A 17,775-nucleotide genomic window follows, 5' to 3' on the forward strand; every position below is an offset into this window, starting at 1 on the left:
ATCAGAGAAATTATCAACACCTCTTTAAGAAAAGTATTGTTCCCTATACACTCAAGCAAGCCTATGTGAGACTGCTCCTTAGGAAACACAGTTTGCATGCCACTAACCCCAAAAAACTGCTCAGATTCAAAAGTCCTGTGGCTTCTGAAACTGATGTAGAAAGCTGCTTTACCACAATTTCAGGAACTTGTGAAAGCAGTTGGATTTCTTGGGTTAGCTCAATCTAGATTTGCCCAAATAGAAAAACAGAGACAGCTCTCATCGATGTGAAGTCCACTGTCCTGACAACTGTAGGCTCTGGTAACAATTCACTTCTGCTGCTGGATCTATCTGCAGGATTTAATGTTATTACCTACATATTTTGTCAAAACTACAACAGGATGCGGTGGGTATTTCTCATCTGTTGTTAAGTTGGTTAAAGTGTTCTCAGGTATCGAGTTTCTCAGGTAGACATTGGTCAGGAACAAGCACAAGATGTGCTAGTAGAATTTGGGGGGAAAAGTGAAGAGAAAAATAAGTGCGTCACAGCGTGAAGACAAAACGGCTCACGAAGCGCTACCTCAGCAATGTTCGAAATGCTCCCACAAGTGACAATGACAATTGTGCAAGTCGATATTCACTTAAAAAAGACATGCAAAAGGTTTATCTACATTTAAGGGGCCGAGTCCGATCCGGGTCGGAAAGCACTCCGGCCGAGTCGGATCCGGAGTGTTTTCCGACCGAGCCGGACCCCTACAGTCCGACCGAGCGAGTACGATGCGCACGTATGCTGTCGGACTCGGTTCGGTTGGACTCCCATAGAAGTCAATGGTAGTCGGACGTACGACGCGTACATGGGCTCCCATTGACTGAATGGGTACGTCTCGAACAAGTGCGCCCCCTACAGTGGGTACGCAGCGGTGCCATCCGCACCGTATATGCCTGTGTTGGGGAGACCCATAGGTCTCCCCCTGTGTCTGAATCGTAGGGTTGCGGGTGTTAGGGCGTCCGACGCGGACCCCCGAAGTCCGACTCCGGGAGCTTTTGCGAGCCGGACACTCCAGCTCGCACAGGCTGTCCGACGCGTGCATCGTACTGGTTCGGTTGTAAATCGCATCCATTGCACGCCACGGTTAGCTTCCGACTGAGACGTACGGAGCGGTTCGGACCCGGAAACGACTCGGTCGGTGAATTTTATGTAGCTCGCATCGTACTTGCTCGCTCGTACAGCTGTACGAGTCAGCCAGAAAACACGCATATGGCTCGTCGTTTTTCTGCCCGGATCGTGTTCGGTGCCCTTCCGACCCGGATCAGAATCGGCCCCTAAGTATTGCCATTCTTTCTCACAGACAAAATTCTTATCAGGGGCTTTTGTAGTGGTCTCCAGAATTAATTCTCACATATGATAAGTAAATAGTGGAAAATAGTGCATCAAGCTGTAAAGACACTGGTTACAGATCTCTTAGGACTTATCATCTCGCTAAATCTACATGTATAAAATATGGGTAGATATAAAGTAGATACAAAGATCACGGCTATTACAAACCCGGTAATCTCATGTTTTCCAAACCCTCTTTTCTCCCCCCAAGTCCCTCCCCCCTTTGTTCTCAGGCTTAGGATCGCTATGTGTTATTAATACATCACTAAGATGACAGCTATTCACAACGATATTTAAACCTTAGACATCACGACATACCATCTTAATTCTACTAAGATGGTTGCCACTTTTACCCAAATAATCTGTAGAGCACTCTAGCCTGTTATGTCAACCTATAAGGAGCCTCCTAAGAGATCCTTATCAGGTCCAGAATCTTCAGATGCTATTAACATTTCGTTAAGAAAGCATTAACACATCACTAAGATAGCCTCATTAACTATACATATGGCATTAAGACATCACTCAGATGGCCATATCAGCTATTCATAATGATATCAAAAAAATTCTGATTAATTTGACATAATCTTTTTAAACACCATCAAGATGGCTCACATCTTTATTTAAACTACCTGCGGAGCACCTTAGCCCTTTATATCTACCAATCAGTACCCCCTTGAGGAATTCGAATATGCCATTAATACATCACTAACATGGCAGCAATAGCTATTAACAACCACAGTTAAATTTTAGGTATCTTGATTCACCATCGAAACACCACCAAGATGGCCGCCATGTTTATCCAAACAATCTGGAGAGCACTACAGTCCTCTAAGTGAACCAATTAGGAACCCCCTACTGAACCTCTGCTTGACAGACGCGGGAATGTTTCAATACAAAAACCACTCCCACAACACGTAAGCACCTTTCCCCCCGCCAATGTAGAGAACTGTTACAGACGCGGAGAGAAGCTCGGACGAGCCTCCGGACAGACGGTCACGGATGTCCGGTATACGAGCGTCTGTTTACCTGAATAGCTGAAGCAACAGCTTCCATTCCTGGAGAACTCGTATGCGACCCGGTCACACCATGCATCTTTAAACCATGGGTAAGAGATATCCGCCATAGCTAGCAGCACCTCTAAAGCATTTTTACTATCTAGGTAGGAAAAAGAAAGGGGATAGAACATAAAACAACTGAGATTCTGTGTTAGCTCCAAAAACGTATGAGGCGCATATTATATTACCTGCCAAAATACATTTATCGAGTTACGCTAGCCAATGAATAAATGTTTACTTTAATCGTATTGGAGGCAGATACAAATTATGTAAAATCTAAACATTTAGTTGTTATCAAAGCTCCATTAATTTAAATTGGCTTAGAACAATAATATTGAACTGTCATAATCAATAGGCAATAATATATACTCTTTTTAGAGAATCAACATCAGGCCACTTCCAAGACAGAGATATCAGCATGCCCTATCCTTTGGGTAAGTTTTTTCACCACCCATCCTTCAGTACACTAACTTTATCTTCGCTATGCGAAGAGAAATTAAAGCCAATTCTCTTTTTCCTTCCATTTTCAATGCCTTCAAAGATAAGTACATTCAGAAGAATAAATCTTCGAGTTTTGATCTTAATACTGCGGTCTATGAGATGTTTCTGAGCAATGATGTTACTGTTTTCAACAAGGTAACCGCTCATTCTGAACCCATCAAACCTGATCACAGATTCCAACTTTGTAGGCACACCCTGGAACTTTTGCTGTGCTATGATGATCACATGCAAGGTAGAGCACTATTCCCACACCATTTTCTAAATCTCAAATGCTCTTTCTTTTAATATTCTAATCTACATAGAATTCCTACTTAAATCCTCTCTAAGTCTGGGTTAACTTTTTCCTGTGACAATAGAATCACCTGAAATCAACTATAGTTTTTTAAGTTGTATGAATGTACGTAGGACTGACATTATGTACCCTGATACTTTTAAACCTTTCTTTTCAGGTTTCATATCGAACATGGCTGCCTGATGAAGGCGTAATGCCAAAACACGTGTAGGATCCTATTCCTAGCCATGGCATATATGAATGCCCTTGCTCATCTTATGTATCTTATGTATCTTTAGATGCCAAAAAGTGTGACAATGTTTTGAATAAACTACACTGTCTGTATAGAGAAAAAAATCAAATAGAGCCATATCTAACTCTTTTGACCTAACTGTTTTTTGATTAGGTCTTATCTTCAATAATGTAAACATTGAAGAATCATGATTTTTGATGAAACCAGTGATATTAGACAGACAAATATGAATGCACAAGCATGTCTGGAATACATAGATTAGCAATTGTCTTGAAAAATTATATGATGGATATACATATGAGAGTAGAATTCTGAATTTTTATAAAATAATTCTCACTTTTTTAGACAAAACGCATATTAACAGATGACAAAAGAATGAACAAAACAAAAATTTGGGTGTTTGCATATTCTTAAATGTAAATTTGGGAGTCCACTTTTCTATTATGTTTCCTAAATGTTTTTTCAAATATATTATGTAGACCCTAATTTAGGAAACGCGATTAGGGGTACCCCTTTTTGTGTTTGACCCTCTTACTTAGAAGGATCCATTGGCTCTTTGCCACTATGATGTACAATTGCTAACTGAAAAGGCACAGCGTTCTTTGCGTGTGCGGACCTGGCATAAATGTCACCCTTCTCACCTAAAGATGTTTCCTAAGCAGAAGGCAGCCACCAAGTACCAGTTCTTTTACCTGCATAGGTATCTCATCAATGATATTCTTTTCTTCTTCGATAATTGTGAGAAATAAAAGCAGCAAAGCTGCCTATGTCTTTTTTCCTGGGAGATGTCTAGGTTTGCCGCTATTTACACCTCCTCACGCCTTTCCAGGACTCGAGGGAAATGTGAAGGAAAGTAATTAGGGGCATATTATCAAGAAACGGCGTTAAAATTATCGCCGCTTTAGCGGTAGAAAACTGCCGCTAAAGCGGCGATAATGGGCTTGATAATATGCCGCAGAGAATTCCCATAGAAGCCCATGTTCTGTTGTCAACATGGGCTTCTATTGGAATTCTCTGCGGCATATTATCAAGCCCATTATCGCCGCCCCTTAATGCTTAACTGTTGGGAGGCACCAGAAGTCAACCTTTCCAAAGTGATACCTCTTACAGATAGAATAAAACATTCAATGTTTATTTTTGCCAGACGCCTATCAGTAGTGAGAGTGTGGTTTCTAGTTCTCCCTAAGCCAAAGTTAAAAAGAAGCATGATTGTAAGCACTGCACAAGTTATCAACTACAGCAGGGGCACGACTACTGAAGAACAGCCACAGCTGCCTTACTTAATAGCAGATTTGACATTCAAATGGGCAGAAAGGTAAACCTTCCTACACAAGAACAATGCTTGGTGGCACATTTACCTGTGTGCTGTAGAATGTAGTATACATGGAAAAAGGAAGTAAGGTTACGCCTCTCTGGGGTAGGGGAACCATTTTGTCACAAACCCAGGTTTAGTGCCTTTAGTAAATCTGGGTTTGTATCACAATACGTGAGTGGATGCATGGGAACAGTCATGCTTCACCCATGTAACGCCTGCCCAATGCAAAGCCGCTGACGGCGACACAAATTGGCCCTTGCATGACTTAGTAAATCTCGAATAGCATTTTGCTTCGTGGAAAAAAGTGGCACAACCACAACGCAAAATGTTAGTAAATCTGGGCCAAAGTATATAGCTTTTATACCATCCAACCTGTTATCCGAGCTTAGGGAAAACAACATGTGCTGATAAGCTGTTTGGCAGTTCCTTATTGCCCAGAGGTAAAAAGTACCATTAATGCAGGTCCATAAAAAGCAAAAAGGTTAGGTGCAATTACATCAAAAGTAAAATGTCATACATGGTACGCGAAAAACAGCAAAATATGGTGATTTATGGTAACGGTCACTACACTAGTCAAAGACTAGACCATCAGAAGCAACATCATGCTAAACTACAAACTGATGAAGGCTTGCTGTTGATTTGTCTGATTGTTTTCTGTAAGTTGGCGCAAAAAAAGGTTATGTAGACAAAGGAAATCACTATTTTCCGAGTGTGTTCGGTATTATCCTAAATGCTGAATCATCATGAAATTTGATAGACATGCTTATAGAGGATATATATGCTAATAGAGGAGCAAACATTGCCTGTAGCTCGATTTTTTTGTCAATGTAGGCAAAGGGTAAAGAATTAAAACATAGATGTGCATTCAATGCTTCTTGAAAAAAGTCCCAAAATGTTCCTTGGAAGCATACATCTATTTATTTATATAACACATCATATTTAATCAGGTAGCGATTATCTTGATATAAGCGGTAAAAATGTCTTACTTCAGGTATCTTATTCTTAAGCTTTACTTTATAGTGGTTTCATACCCTTTGTATTTCTGCTGTTTCCTGATTTTCTGACATATCACCATTGTTTGTTCAGGCCCTGCCTGTGCGAAATGGACCAGCGGATGAACGCCAGAATGCAGGAAACCTACAAAGAAAAGATGAAGTGATATCTAAGATGTGAATGGGAAATACCACCCAGTTGTCCATAGCGTTTAGTTCATGTTGCATTCTTTTAGAATAATAGTAAATCCGAAGAAGACAACCAACGCAGTTCAAATGCCTAAAGGAGATTCACCTATCAATGTCTCCATTAAAAATAACTGTTTCAATTTAATTGTGCTGCAATTCGGTATAACATCACATCACTTGCTATTCAGAAATAGATTATATCACTTGCTTTAGATAGTATTTTCTTGCCATCACAGATTTTTCAACTCGAGAGCTGATACATTTTTTTACATTTGCGCATGTCCACTTTACTTGTTTGCATAGTTATGAAAGCTGCCATTATGACATCTGAGTAATTAGGTAAACAACCTTTACCCCGAATCTTTTTCCCCGTTGGAATCACAACGCGGTCGTTACAACGACCGCGTTGTGATTCCGCATACCATTACCCTGCAAGCCGGAAGATCGACTTGCGGAGGGGGGGGGGAGGTGTTGGATTTAAAATCCTTCCCTAGTGTCCGCACACACTGGAGTTGGAATAGTAAATTATACTATTCCAACATCCAGCGCCCCCCCTTCCGCAAGTCGTGTTTCCGACTTGCGGAGTAATGGTGTGCATTTCCCAAGTAAAAGTGTAACTTCTGTTGCAACCATGAAAGATGTAAATTTTTTTAAACTATTGTTACATCCACATTCTGAACTGACCGGAGAACAAACTTGAGTCAATTGAGATGGTGGCATAGTTATCTGGTCCTGCACAAGCAGATGGGACGGTGGCACACTTGCTGTGCAAGAAGGAGTGAGTGCTCACGGCCGCAGAAACCATGAAGATCGTCTGCAGCCACCAGGCTGTTCTGTAAACGATCCAGGATTAATGCATTTGATTTCCCTTCTTGCACCTACCATTCCAGGACAAAGCCACTTTCCTGTGATGTGGGTGTGGTTATGGATATATTAATTTCTAACCAAGATGGTCATCTTCACAGCCTTAGTTGTCAGAGCTATTGTTATATTCCATATATGTACCATAATATAGGCCCCGGTAACTTCATTACCCTTCACCTATATTCGTCCCTACATTACACGTGTAACTGTTTACAGGGACTGACCTTTTACCTCGATACAACACTGCATTCAGAACGTGGGTTTTCCCTAGTTCGAAATGTCATACATTACACATGAGGATTCTCAGAAGCACGGCAGAACTACCTTCTCCTGTATAATATCTATGTATAAAGTTTGTGCTCGATGTCATCCTTAGGCCAACATAGTAATACAGCGAGGTAGGACCCCCGGGGAGACCTATGAGTATATATATATCACATCTTGCTAAGATAGGAGGAGGAGACCGAGACTTCCCGGCCGACACACTGACTAGAGACGCTGAGGTTCCTGCATGCAGACACTCCAGCTTGCCCTGGTCTAACATCGGTTGCGGGGTGTCCAACTCAAGACCAAGACGGGGTCCCACAGTCTCTAACTTCAGTTAATGGGATAGACCAAATTCTAGATGGATTCTTGGCTTAAAACCTATACACATGCTAGGTACATGTAGGTACATCTAGTTAGGGAAGCATCGTAGGAGTACGCATCTTTTTATCATGTGTTTTATATACTCGTATGTATTAATGATTATTGAAAAATGGTAGAGCTATACCATCTGTTAGAGGTCGGAGTCCCAGTCCCGCACTACTGTCACTAAATGTGCGGCCCGGGGCTCCTCACTCAACGTTAGGCCAAGTAAGGACACCGTTTGAGATAGCCCTGCTCACCCCCTTAGTAGCTTGGCACAAGTGGCCAGGCCTATCTCCAAGGCACGAGTGTTCAGTATGTGCAACCACGCCCACAGCAACCCCCTTGTGACAACCACAAATGGACTCCACATGAGTTTGATAAAAACGAGCATAAACTTTATACAAATAGTGATACTATTAGACCACACGATACATAAGCCAACATAGAATAAAGGGCAATATTCGTTCCGGCTGGTTGGTATGTTCAAATCCCAACCACCACTTTCAACATGCTATGCTGGTCGCAATGCTAGAATCACACAGGTAGCAATAGACAAACAATAGTGCACTGCGTAATGATATAATCCTGTGCTGGGCAAAAGAGATATAATATGATGCGTAACGATACACCCCGGTACCTGCAATGGGAGAAATAATGCAATGCGTACCACTGCCTTTATGTACTGCGCAATGAAGGAATTATGAAATGCATCACAACCCAATCCTATACGTTGCAATGAAGAAACAATGCAATGCGGGCCGCTACAATCATGTTCTTAGCAATCAAAAAATAATGCAATGTGTAACGATAATCATGTACTTTGCACCGAAGAAATGATGACTGAAGAGTCGGTGGTATTGTGTATAGGGAAGGGTGCCCCAATGGGTATATCCACTAAATATCCGGTGATCTTCCTATAAAGGTACGGTGCTAAAGGCTGGGGAGAACCACCTACCTCCCTAAATTCTGCGGCCTTAGCTGCAACTCTAGAGCTTTGATTCCCTAGCACACGTTAAAGTGATTTATACAAAAGACAGCAGTAGCAGTAGTAAGTCAACGCACATATAAACACAAGTCACAGTAGCATCTTGTGTCTTCTATTTTCCTTTTTTATTGTTTCTTCTGAATCACGAGCCAGATTGAAAGAGAAAGCCAACACGTGTTTCGTCGCTTCTGTTCTGTATACACCTGCGACTTTTTCAAGGCTCAACTGTCTTTAGTTCCTATTCTTGACATGTGGTGATGATTCCAACCCACATGTTTCTGAAGCAATAATGCAATTCGGGCCGCTATAACCAAGTACTTGGCAAGGGAGAATTAATGCAATGCGTAGCGCTACATTTGTGTACTTCGTTAGGCAATAATAATGTCAGGCATCCTAAGACAGTCCAGCAGTTCGTTAGCAGCAATGTGTTATGCGACAATCAGCCTCTTCAATAACAGTTGCCCCCTGCACGGTTTAATGATGACACAGAGTACAGATTATTTCTCTGGCCCCTGTACTGCCACGCCTTTCGTCAGTACGTGCCTCACTCTGAGCCAAAGCAAAAGGCTCACGTCATCAGAAGGACTAAGAGGCCAAGAGAGTGTCCCTCCCAGCCTGCACCCTGCCCAGGTAGTAATCCACGTTACCTGGGGGTGTGACCCCACTCTCCTCTCCTCCTTCCTTGAACTAGGCCTGCCGTGCGGAAATCTCTCTCTGGGCCTTAGCAGCTCGGCCTGGCAGCTCAGCAATTCCGGGGCTGCCGGTCCGGGCTGCGACTCTTAGGAAGGTCTCAAGCGGCCGCAGGACACACGTACCCCACGCCCCTGAGATCACTTTTACTCCGGCTGCACGTTCACCACCGCACCCTCCGGGTCTCCTCTGGCACAAAGCCACACACAAAACGCTGATGGGACTTCACGTTGACTCCGAGTGCACGCTCACCAGGCACTCCTCCTTGCGGTCTCAGTTGGCACCAAGACACGCTCACCGCGCTGCAGAGACTCCGTTTCTTCTGGTGCACACGATGATCCACTGATCACCTCCACAGTCCCAGGTTGCACCAAAGCATGCACGCTGCTTCACTGAGACTTACTCCAACTCCGGTGCCCCGATATCCAGGCGCTCTTCATCAACGCCTTCGGCTGCTCCTCGACACGCTCACCGTGTCCGAGCCTCACTTCTCCTCCGATGCACTCGATCACCAGGCGCTCTTCACCAACGCCTTCGATGCACCCCGACATGCACCCTGCACGTCCAAGGCTCACTCCACTTCCGATGCACATGTTGGTCAGGTGCTCCTCACCAACGTCTCCTGTGCACCACAACACGCACCCTGCGTGTCCGAGACTCACTCCAGCTTCGATGCACACGCCGACCAGACGCTCCTCCCCAGCGCCTGCGGTGCACTACGACATGCACCCTGCGAATCCGAGTCTCACTCCAGCTTCAGTGCACACACTGACCAGGTGCTCTTCACTAACGCCTGCGGTGCACCACGACACGCACCAAGCGTGTCCTAGACTCACTTCAGCTTTGGTGCACACGTTGACCAGGTGTTCTTTCTAATGCCTCCTGTGCACCACGACACGCACCACGCACGTCTGAGTCTCACTTCTCCTCCGTGTGTCCAAGATCACAAGGCACACATTTCGAGGGTCTCAAGCTGCCACAACACACGCCCACCGCGTTGCTTGTAACTTCTCCTGACTCTTTCATGTTCCTGTGTTTCCAAACAGGGAGCCAGCTCACCCCCGGCCCTTGGGGTTACAAGACACAGCACAAAGCACAGTCTTTGTCAAGCAGGGGGACCCATCGCCTTCAAGCACTGTCCCAAAAGCCTCTTCCTTGGTTAGAGCAGCAAACCGCAGACCAGCCCCAGATCACGAAGCAGCGATTGGTCTTTGCCCAGCAGTCTCTTCAGTTACTTCTACTTTAGCAGAGGTTCCTCTTGACCACAGAAACGGGTCCAAGCCTTTTCAGTCTCAATCCATTCCTGTTTCCTTCCAACGTTCAGGGGCCTCAGCTCTCATAGTTATACCCCTAAATGTCTTTGAAGTTCGTAAGTGCTCAGGGGTCCATTCCCAGCAGCAAATGCAAGAACAAAAACATTTCATTTCTACACAGAAAACGAACCACCAGCGGAATATTGTCCATATGAGGACATTGAAGTTCCGCTCACGTACCAGGAACACTTATTCTGGTTTAAAGGTGCCCTCCCCCATACAAGAAATAGAGTAAGTCTCGGTCCACTCAGAAGAGAAGGAGCGACCTGGCCATTATTAGTGGCCTATACACCACATCCTGACATTGAAACAATGCCAGAAGGAGACTTGCTTATACTTCACAAAGAATTAATAAACATGTACAGAAACATAACCCAGTTTGTCATGAGGACACCTACAGACCAGCCGGCAAAGGTTACAACAAATACAACTCCAAATCAAAGTACAGCAACTAAAATAACACCACAAACGTTACACGCAATAATGGGTAGAATGCCCGCAAAACGTGAACATATACCATTCTGGGTAGCTCAGAAAATAACCCAGCTAGAAGCAGTATTTCCAAATATTAGCCCATATGAAAAACACAGAATGCTGACAATCTGCTTGCCCATGGGGATAACACCAAAGATAATCAATCAATCAATCAATCAATCAATCAATCAGGGGAATTGTAGGGGCGCTACTCACCAGTGAGGGTCTCAAGGCGCTGAGGAAGTTGGCGGGGCGGCAGATCTGTCTAGTTGAGGAGCCAGGTCTTGAGGGTCTTCCTGAAGGTGTTCAGGGAGGGGGCACGTCTGATGTCTGCCAGTAGCTCGGTCCTAGGTCTTGGGTGCAATGTGAGAGAAGGATCTTCTGCCTGCCTGTGGGTGTGCGGGGTTTCAGCCAGTGCGAGGTTGGACAATCAGAGGCTTCTTTTGGGTACGCGGAAGTTGATTCTGTCATTGAGGTATTTGGGTCTGTTGTTGTGTAGGCATTTGTAGGCATGAGTGAGGATCTTGAAGGTGACTCTTTTCTCCACGGGGAGCCAGTGGTGTCTTCGTAGGTGTTGGCTGATGTGTTTGTGCCGGGGAATGCCGAGGACGAGTCTAGCGGAGGTGTTCTGTATTGTCTGGAGTTTGCGGAGTAGGGACTTCTTAATGCAGGCGTATAGTGCGTTTACAAAGTCCAGTCTGCTGGTGATGAGTGCGTGGGTGACTGTCTTCCTTGACTCAGGGGGGATCCATTTGAAAGTCTTGCGGAGGATGCGGAGGGTGTTGAAGCAGCTGGAGGTGACGACGTTGACCTGTCGGTTTATGGTGAGTGATGATTCGAGCACGATGCCGAGGTTTTTGGCATGGTCTGAGGGGGTAGGTGGGCTTCCGAGGGTGGTCAGCCACCAGGTGTTGTCCCATGCTGAAAGGGTGGTTCCAAGGATGAAGACTTCTGTCTTCTCAGCGTTGAGCTTCAGGCAGCTGTTGGTCATCCAGACTGCGACGTCTTGCATTCCTTTCTGGAAGTTGAGTTTGGCTGTGGTGGGGTCTTTGGTGAGGGGGAAGGATGGGCTGGGTGTCGTTCGCATAGGAGACGATGTTCAGGCAGTGTTGTTGGAAGATGGCTGCGAGGGGGGCCATGTAGATGTTGAGGAGGGTAGGGCTCAGTGATGACCCCTGTTGGACTCCGCAGGTGATTTTCGTGGGATCAGAGGGGTAGGGTGGCAGTCTGATCCTTTGGCTTCTTCCGGTGAGGAATGAATGGTTCCAGGCCAGGGCTGTTCCTTGTCTGCCGGCGGCATGTAGTCTGGTGACTAGTGTGTGGCGGGGGACGGTGTCGAAGGCCGCTGATAGGTCGAGTAGGATTTGGGCTGCAGAGTGGCCTTGGTCCTGGAGGGTGCAGATGTAATCTGTGTTGGCGAGTAGGGCGGTCTCAGTGCTATTGTTGCTTCGGAATCCAGATTGGGATGGGTCGAGAATGGCATTGTCTTCAATGAATCGCGTCAGTTCCCTGTTGACTGTTTTCTGTGCAACTTTGGCTGCATAGGAGAGGAATGAGATGGGCCGGTAGTTCTTGAGGTCGGTGGGGTCAGCTGAGGCCTACTTTATCAGGGGCCTGAATTCTGTGCGCTTCCAGGGATCTGGGAAGGTGCCTGTTTTGAAGGTGGTGTAGATGGTGTTTTGTAGTTCGGGTGCGATGGTGGCCGCAGCTCTGTGGTAGATGTGACAAGGGCAGGAGTCGGTGGGGGCCCCAGAGTGCATGCCTTTCATGGTTGAGGCAGTGTCTTCGGCCGTGGCCGGTGTCCAGTTGGCGATGGGGAGCTGGCAGTGTGGTCGACAAAGTTGTCGTAGAGGTTTTTGATCTTGAGGTTGAAGTAGGTTCCAAGCTTAATGCAAAGGTCTTGGGATGGGGTGATGTCTGTGTCTTCGCTGCGTGGGTTGGTGAATTCCTGGATGACACTAAAGAGTTCCTTGGAGTAGGTGGAATTATGTACCTCTTGGGGTACAGTTTGTGCTGCCATATATAACAGAACTCATGGTATCCCATCATTAGCAGTGGTACCAGATGTATTGAGACAAATACAAAATGAGTATGGGACAGAACCTGCTCTGAACTTAGGGACAAAATTACTAGGTAATTATGCCCAGGTATCAGCAAAGGGGAGGCAGCATCGGTGGCTATCCGCCAACATCTAAGGGAGTTAAGTCCTTTACAACAGGAGCATGAACTACCTAAAATAATTGAAATTGAATATTCAGAATTAGGCGGGACATTTTGGGTGGAAAAGCATTAAAACCACAACTGATGGGTAGTCCCGAAAAGGAGACCATCAAGCAGACACCTGCTTCGTCAAAAAAGAAGTGGAACAAGAGCAAAAACCAAAAAGTTAAAGAAAACAGATCTCAATCTAGAGGCAGATCTCCTCCACAGGAACGCTCTGAAAGGAGGTATAACCTTAGAAATAGGGACAATATTAGGAAACCTGACAGTTATCAGGATACTGATACAGGTTCCTCTTGTTCCTTTCAGGGTTCAACAAAAAACTCGTACAAAGTCCAGAGACAAGCAGCACGTTCAAGAATATACTTCCAAAAAAGAAGATAAACCAAAACAAAAGCTAAAGTTCAAAAAGAAGAAGGTTGCAGGTCTAAGGATCAGACATACCCAGAATTCTGAGTACTCGACTGCTGAACGGGGAATGGGCTCTGACGATGCTAGACAGTGCGGCAGAAGTAACAATAGCTTGCCAGAACCTGATCAAATTTCTGGTGACAGCGGACTTGAATGATTATATCATGGTGGAAACACCTGATACTAGGGTAACTGTCCCACATAAATTGTATGAAATAAGACACCAGATGGAGGGGGACAAATGCAGGGCAGTTAGAGTTCTCTTTTAGGAGAACCTGATTTGTGGCTGTGACATCTTGTTAGCTGAACAAGATTGGCCGTCAGCATTCGTCATAGATAGTCCTAGGTGAGAAATGGTAATACTACCAGCAGTTTCCAACCCTGTTCCAAAATATATCAAATATACATATGCACGGGAGGGGGCGGTAGCCCTAGCTCAGGCATTATACAAAAACCACGTTGGATGGGATGAGGATTCAACCCACCACTTTATTCCATTAAAGAATACCCAGACTGCACAAAGGCAATATCCAATAAAGCAAGAAGCTAAAAAACAGGTCAGGAGATCTTAGATCAACTTGAATACCAAGGGGTGATTGAAACATGCACCTCTCAAATGAATAACCCTTTGTTTCCCGTATCAAAACCTGACAATTCATATTGTTTAGTTTTGGATTACAGGCATTTAAACACTTGCACTAAGACATTTGCAGTTCAAAATGCACACAGTGCCGCATTATTGAATAACATTGTGTGACAAAATGGTGTTGAGCCATTTTCTTATGATGTTTTTTCTTGTTTCACTCATATGTGGATATATCATGGATCTGAGAAGCATGTGTTGCAATGCTTTTAATTCCCCTATTTTTATTGCATTCACCCCCCCCAAGGTAGATCCTTGTTGTCACTGATTTTTGCTCCTTTCTCCTCAGCTGCTTTCATCTACAGAAATTATACTGGACTCCTCCTCAGCTCTGTCTCTGGGTAGTTTGGTGTCCTGCTTCCAAAGTCTCTTTAAGCTTTTTATCTTCTATCAAGAACTATTCATATTTCAGCAGATGTTTTTAAATCCTTGTGATATTTTTCCTTGCAATGGTACCCTCATAAGGAGCACCCATACAACATATGTCAATTGCAGGGTGGCAGTGGGGCTAGTGGGAGGAGTCCCCCTTTTTTCAAGCAATTACATAGGAAACAAGAGAGAGCTTCATTGCACCCAGTCCTTGAAAACCATGCTATATTACAAATCCAGCCAGATTTTATACCCACAGTTATCAAGCATATGCTGGATTCTTTTTTTTCTCATTTTAGAGATGTTCCTGAAAATGTCTTGGATTTCCAATGAGGCCTCCTCTCAGGGCTGCACTGGAGAACCAAGGTAGCCCTGGCAAAATGCTCAAACCAGTCTCTCTTCCTACATCTCCTCACACAATCTCTCTATGTCCATCCTTCCATTCACTCTCTATTCTCCTTCTCTGATGGCTTTCTGTCTACCTTTCCACCTTTCTTTCTTTCCTTCTCTCTCTTGAAAACTCCTCGTACCTTCTGCAGTTAACCTGAGGACGTTGGAGGAAGTGGCAGAAGCACCAGAAGCAGCCACACCTGACCTAAAAAGCAGACACCTGGGGCTCCAGCCCCTCCAGGAAATGCCCAGTGGAATAAACGGCCTGTCCGGGCTTGCCTTCTCTCTAAGAATATTCTGCTTTGCCATGGCTATTATTAAAATATTCTCTTCATGACATGCATGAGGACACTACCGCTGTCGTCCGCTATAGTGAAGATGGGAGTCTATCAAAACGCTTGGAAGGTGAAGCGAGGGGTTAGACAGGGGTGCATTCTTGCACCCCTGCTTTTCTCGCTTTACATCAACAATTTGAGTGAGGTTTTAACTTCAACTAATATAGATATTCCTAGAGCCGGCTCAAAATTGATTCCTGCGTTACTATATGCTGACGACACTGTTTTACTGGCGAGAACCGCAAGAGGTTTGCAAGCGCTTTGAAATGGATTTAATGATTTTATGGTCTCTTTAGACTTATTAATTAATTTTAAAAAATCACATTCCATGACAATAGGTGCTGGAAGAGCCAAAAGGGTTAAATTCTATTGTAATGGCCAGGAACTTACAAAAGTACAGACTTTCCCATATTTGGGGATTCTATTTGATGATAAAAGTTCCTGGGTTATGCAACGCTCCCATAAAAAGAACATTTTTGCTAGAGCCACAGGGGCGCTGTTGGGTTTTGCAAAGCGTTTGGGGTGTAGACCACTACCAGCATTATTGAAAATTTACAGAGCAAAGTGCATACCTATGGCTCTATATAGTAGTGAGGTATGGGGTTATAAGACCTCAGCAGAAATTTAAATAGTGGAAAATAGTTTTTTCCGTAAACTGCTATCCCTTCCTCCTTCCACTCCAATTTTCAATATTCACGAAGACCTCGGGATGGGTTATCTTACTGATGAGATTTCTGTCGCACCATTACTTGGCTGGCTCAGAGTGTGGGCTCAGCAACCTCCAAATTTAGGACAAATTATCATACAAGATTGCCTGTCCCTAGATGGGGCTATGTCTATCCCTTGGTTTAGTTACGTTAGAAATAATCTGAAGTCATTTGGGTGCCCTGAATTGTTTGATAGGCCATGTGCTTTGAGTAAAATGAAAATAAAAACTTTGAAGAGTCAATTCTTGAGTAAAGCCATGTCACTAAGGGAAGAAGAAGAATTGGGAAAGCCGACAGTCAGGAGGTTTGTCATGCTAAGTACAGGCAGAGGGATTCAATCTTACCTGACCTTCATAAACAAACCTTTTCATCTGTTTTTATTAATAAGGTTTAAACATGGCATGCTTCCCTGGCTTTTGGCTTACCCTAAGGGTTTTTTCAAAGAAGGATCCTTGGGGCCTTGCCCCTGTGATAATACTTCCGAACAAAATCTGTTGCACATGGTTTTCTTTTGTGAATTTGACTCTTTACCCCGCAAAAAGTACATTGTGCCTATCCTGAAGAAACTAAATTTTGTACAAGTGAGGCCTGCATTGGTATATTTGCAAATGCTTGACTCCCCGGTAGTATGTTTTGGGGTAGCAAGTTTCATTACAGGTGCTATTAGGTGCAGAAACAGGGTTTAATTCCCATTATTAATGATCCCTAGGCCCTCTGAGAACCGTTTTTTCAATCATGATATTTGGAATGTGATATAGAAATGTTTTTAGAGAATTGTAATTAATTAGATGTATTTATTGGACATACTTTTATTGTGCCTTGCGCCAATGTTTTGTATTATAGTTTTTGTGATTTTCTTTCTGTACCTGCCCATACCATGAATTATTGTACCGTGCTTTGATGGTTTTAAATTTTAACCGAATAAAGCAAACATTTGACTTTGACATGTAATTTGTGTCACTTTCCTTTTTATGGACTCTTAAGGCCAATTGTTCATCGCCTTGTTGGAAAGGCACTAGTGAAGAATGTTTTTTCCTTATAGCTTAAATTGGGAGTATCAATGTTAACCCAGTTAGTGGTCAGAGTTGTTCCAAAATTCCCACTCACAAGAGGCGCTGATCATGGATTTTTTTCACTGTCATTCCCAGAAACTCCTTCATTACATATTTTGCATAATATACATTTCTGATATCTTCCTCTTGCCAAATGTTCTGGGCTCTACATTACAATCCAATGAGGGACCTTTAAACAAGGGATCCAAAGGGAGTTTGGCGAAGGTTGATTTTTTTCTTTCCCCTTACACTTTTCTCTCCTGGTTGCTGATATCTCAACTTCTTGGTACTTCTATGATGTGGGCCTCCAGTAAATTGTCAACGGGATTTGCGAGATGCCGCAGCAACCAAGTTGAGGGGAACAATCAAAGGAACAAACCTCATTATACCAAAGAAATAACCGACTAACCCCATAGCAGCGTTCTTAGACTTTCCTTCTCTATGGACGCCTATAAATAAAAAACAATTTGCGAGTGATCCTTCAGCACTGAAGTGCATGCAGAATTTAGTGACTTACCAATGGCATCTTTATCATCCCGGCTGATAAACCATGGGCCGTATCACAGAAGGTGCCCTGGGGGGCGCAACAGGCGATTGCGCACGCTTTGCACGCCCCGGGGCATTTAGGTATTATAGAAGGGGGCGCAGATGCTTTTGCGTTCCCTTCTATAATATAATAGCAATGGTGCACTTAATGTGCCAGCTTCCTTCAGAGGGTGTTTCCTCATTTGTATAGGGGCTTGCCCCATGCAAATGAGG

At 44.2% G+C, this 17,775-nt stretch overlaps 1 long non-coding RNA gene across 1 annotated transcript in view; it reads right to left on the bottom strand.

Annotated features, from left to right (window-relative positions):
* Positions 1–17,775, bottom strand: part of LOC146796232 (uncharacterized) — a 204,073-nt gene that overhangs the window by 58,239 nt on the left and 128,059 nt on the right. Inside the window, exon 2 of the long non-coding RNA XR_014969586.1 lies at positions 5,784–5,889. This is a non-coding gene — a long non-coding RNA (uncharacterized LOC146796232). The remainder of the gene's footprint in view (positions 1–5,783; positions 5,890–17,775) is intronic.

The sequence above is a fragment of the Triturus cristatus genome, chromosome 10 (assembly GCF_964204655.1).
Source record: "Triturus cristatus chromosome 10, aTriCri1.1, whole genome shotgun sequence".
NCBI classification, from domain to species: domain Eukaryota; kingdom Metazoa; phylum Chordata; class Amphibia; order Caudata; family Salamandridae; genus Triturus; species Triturus cristatus.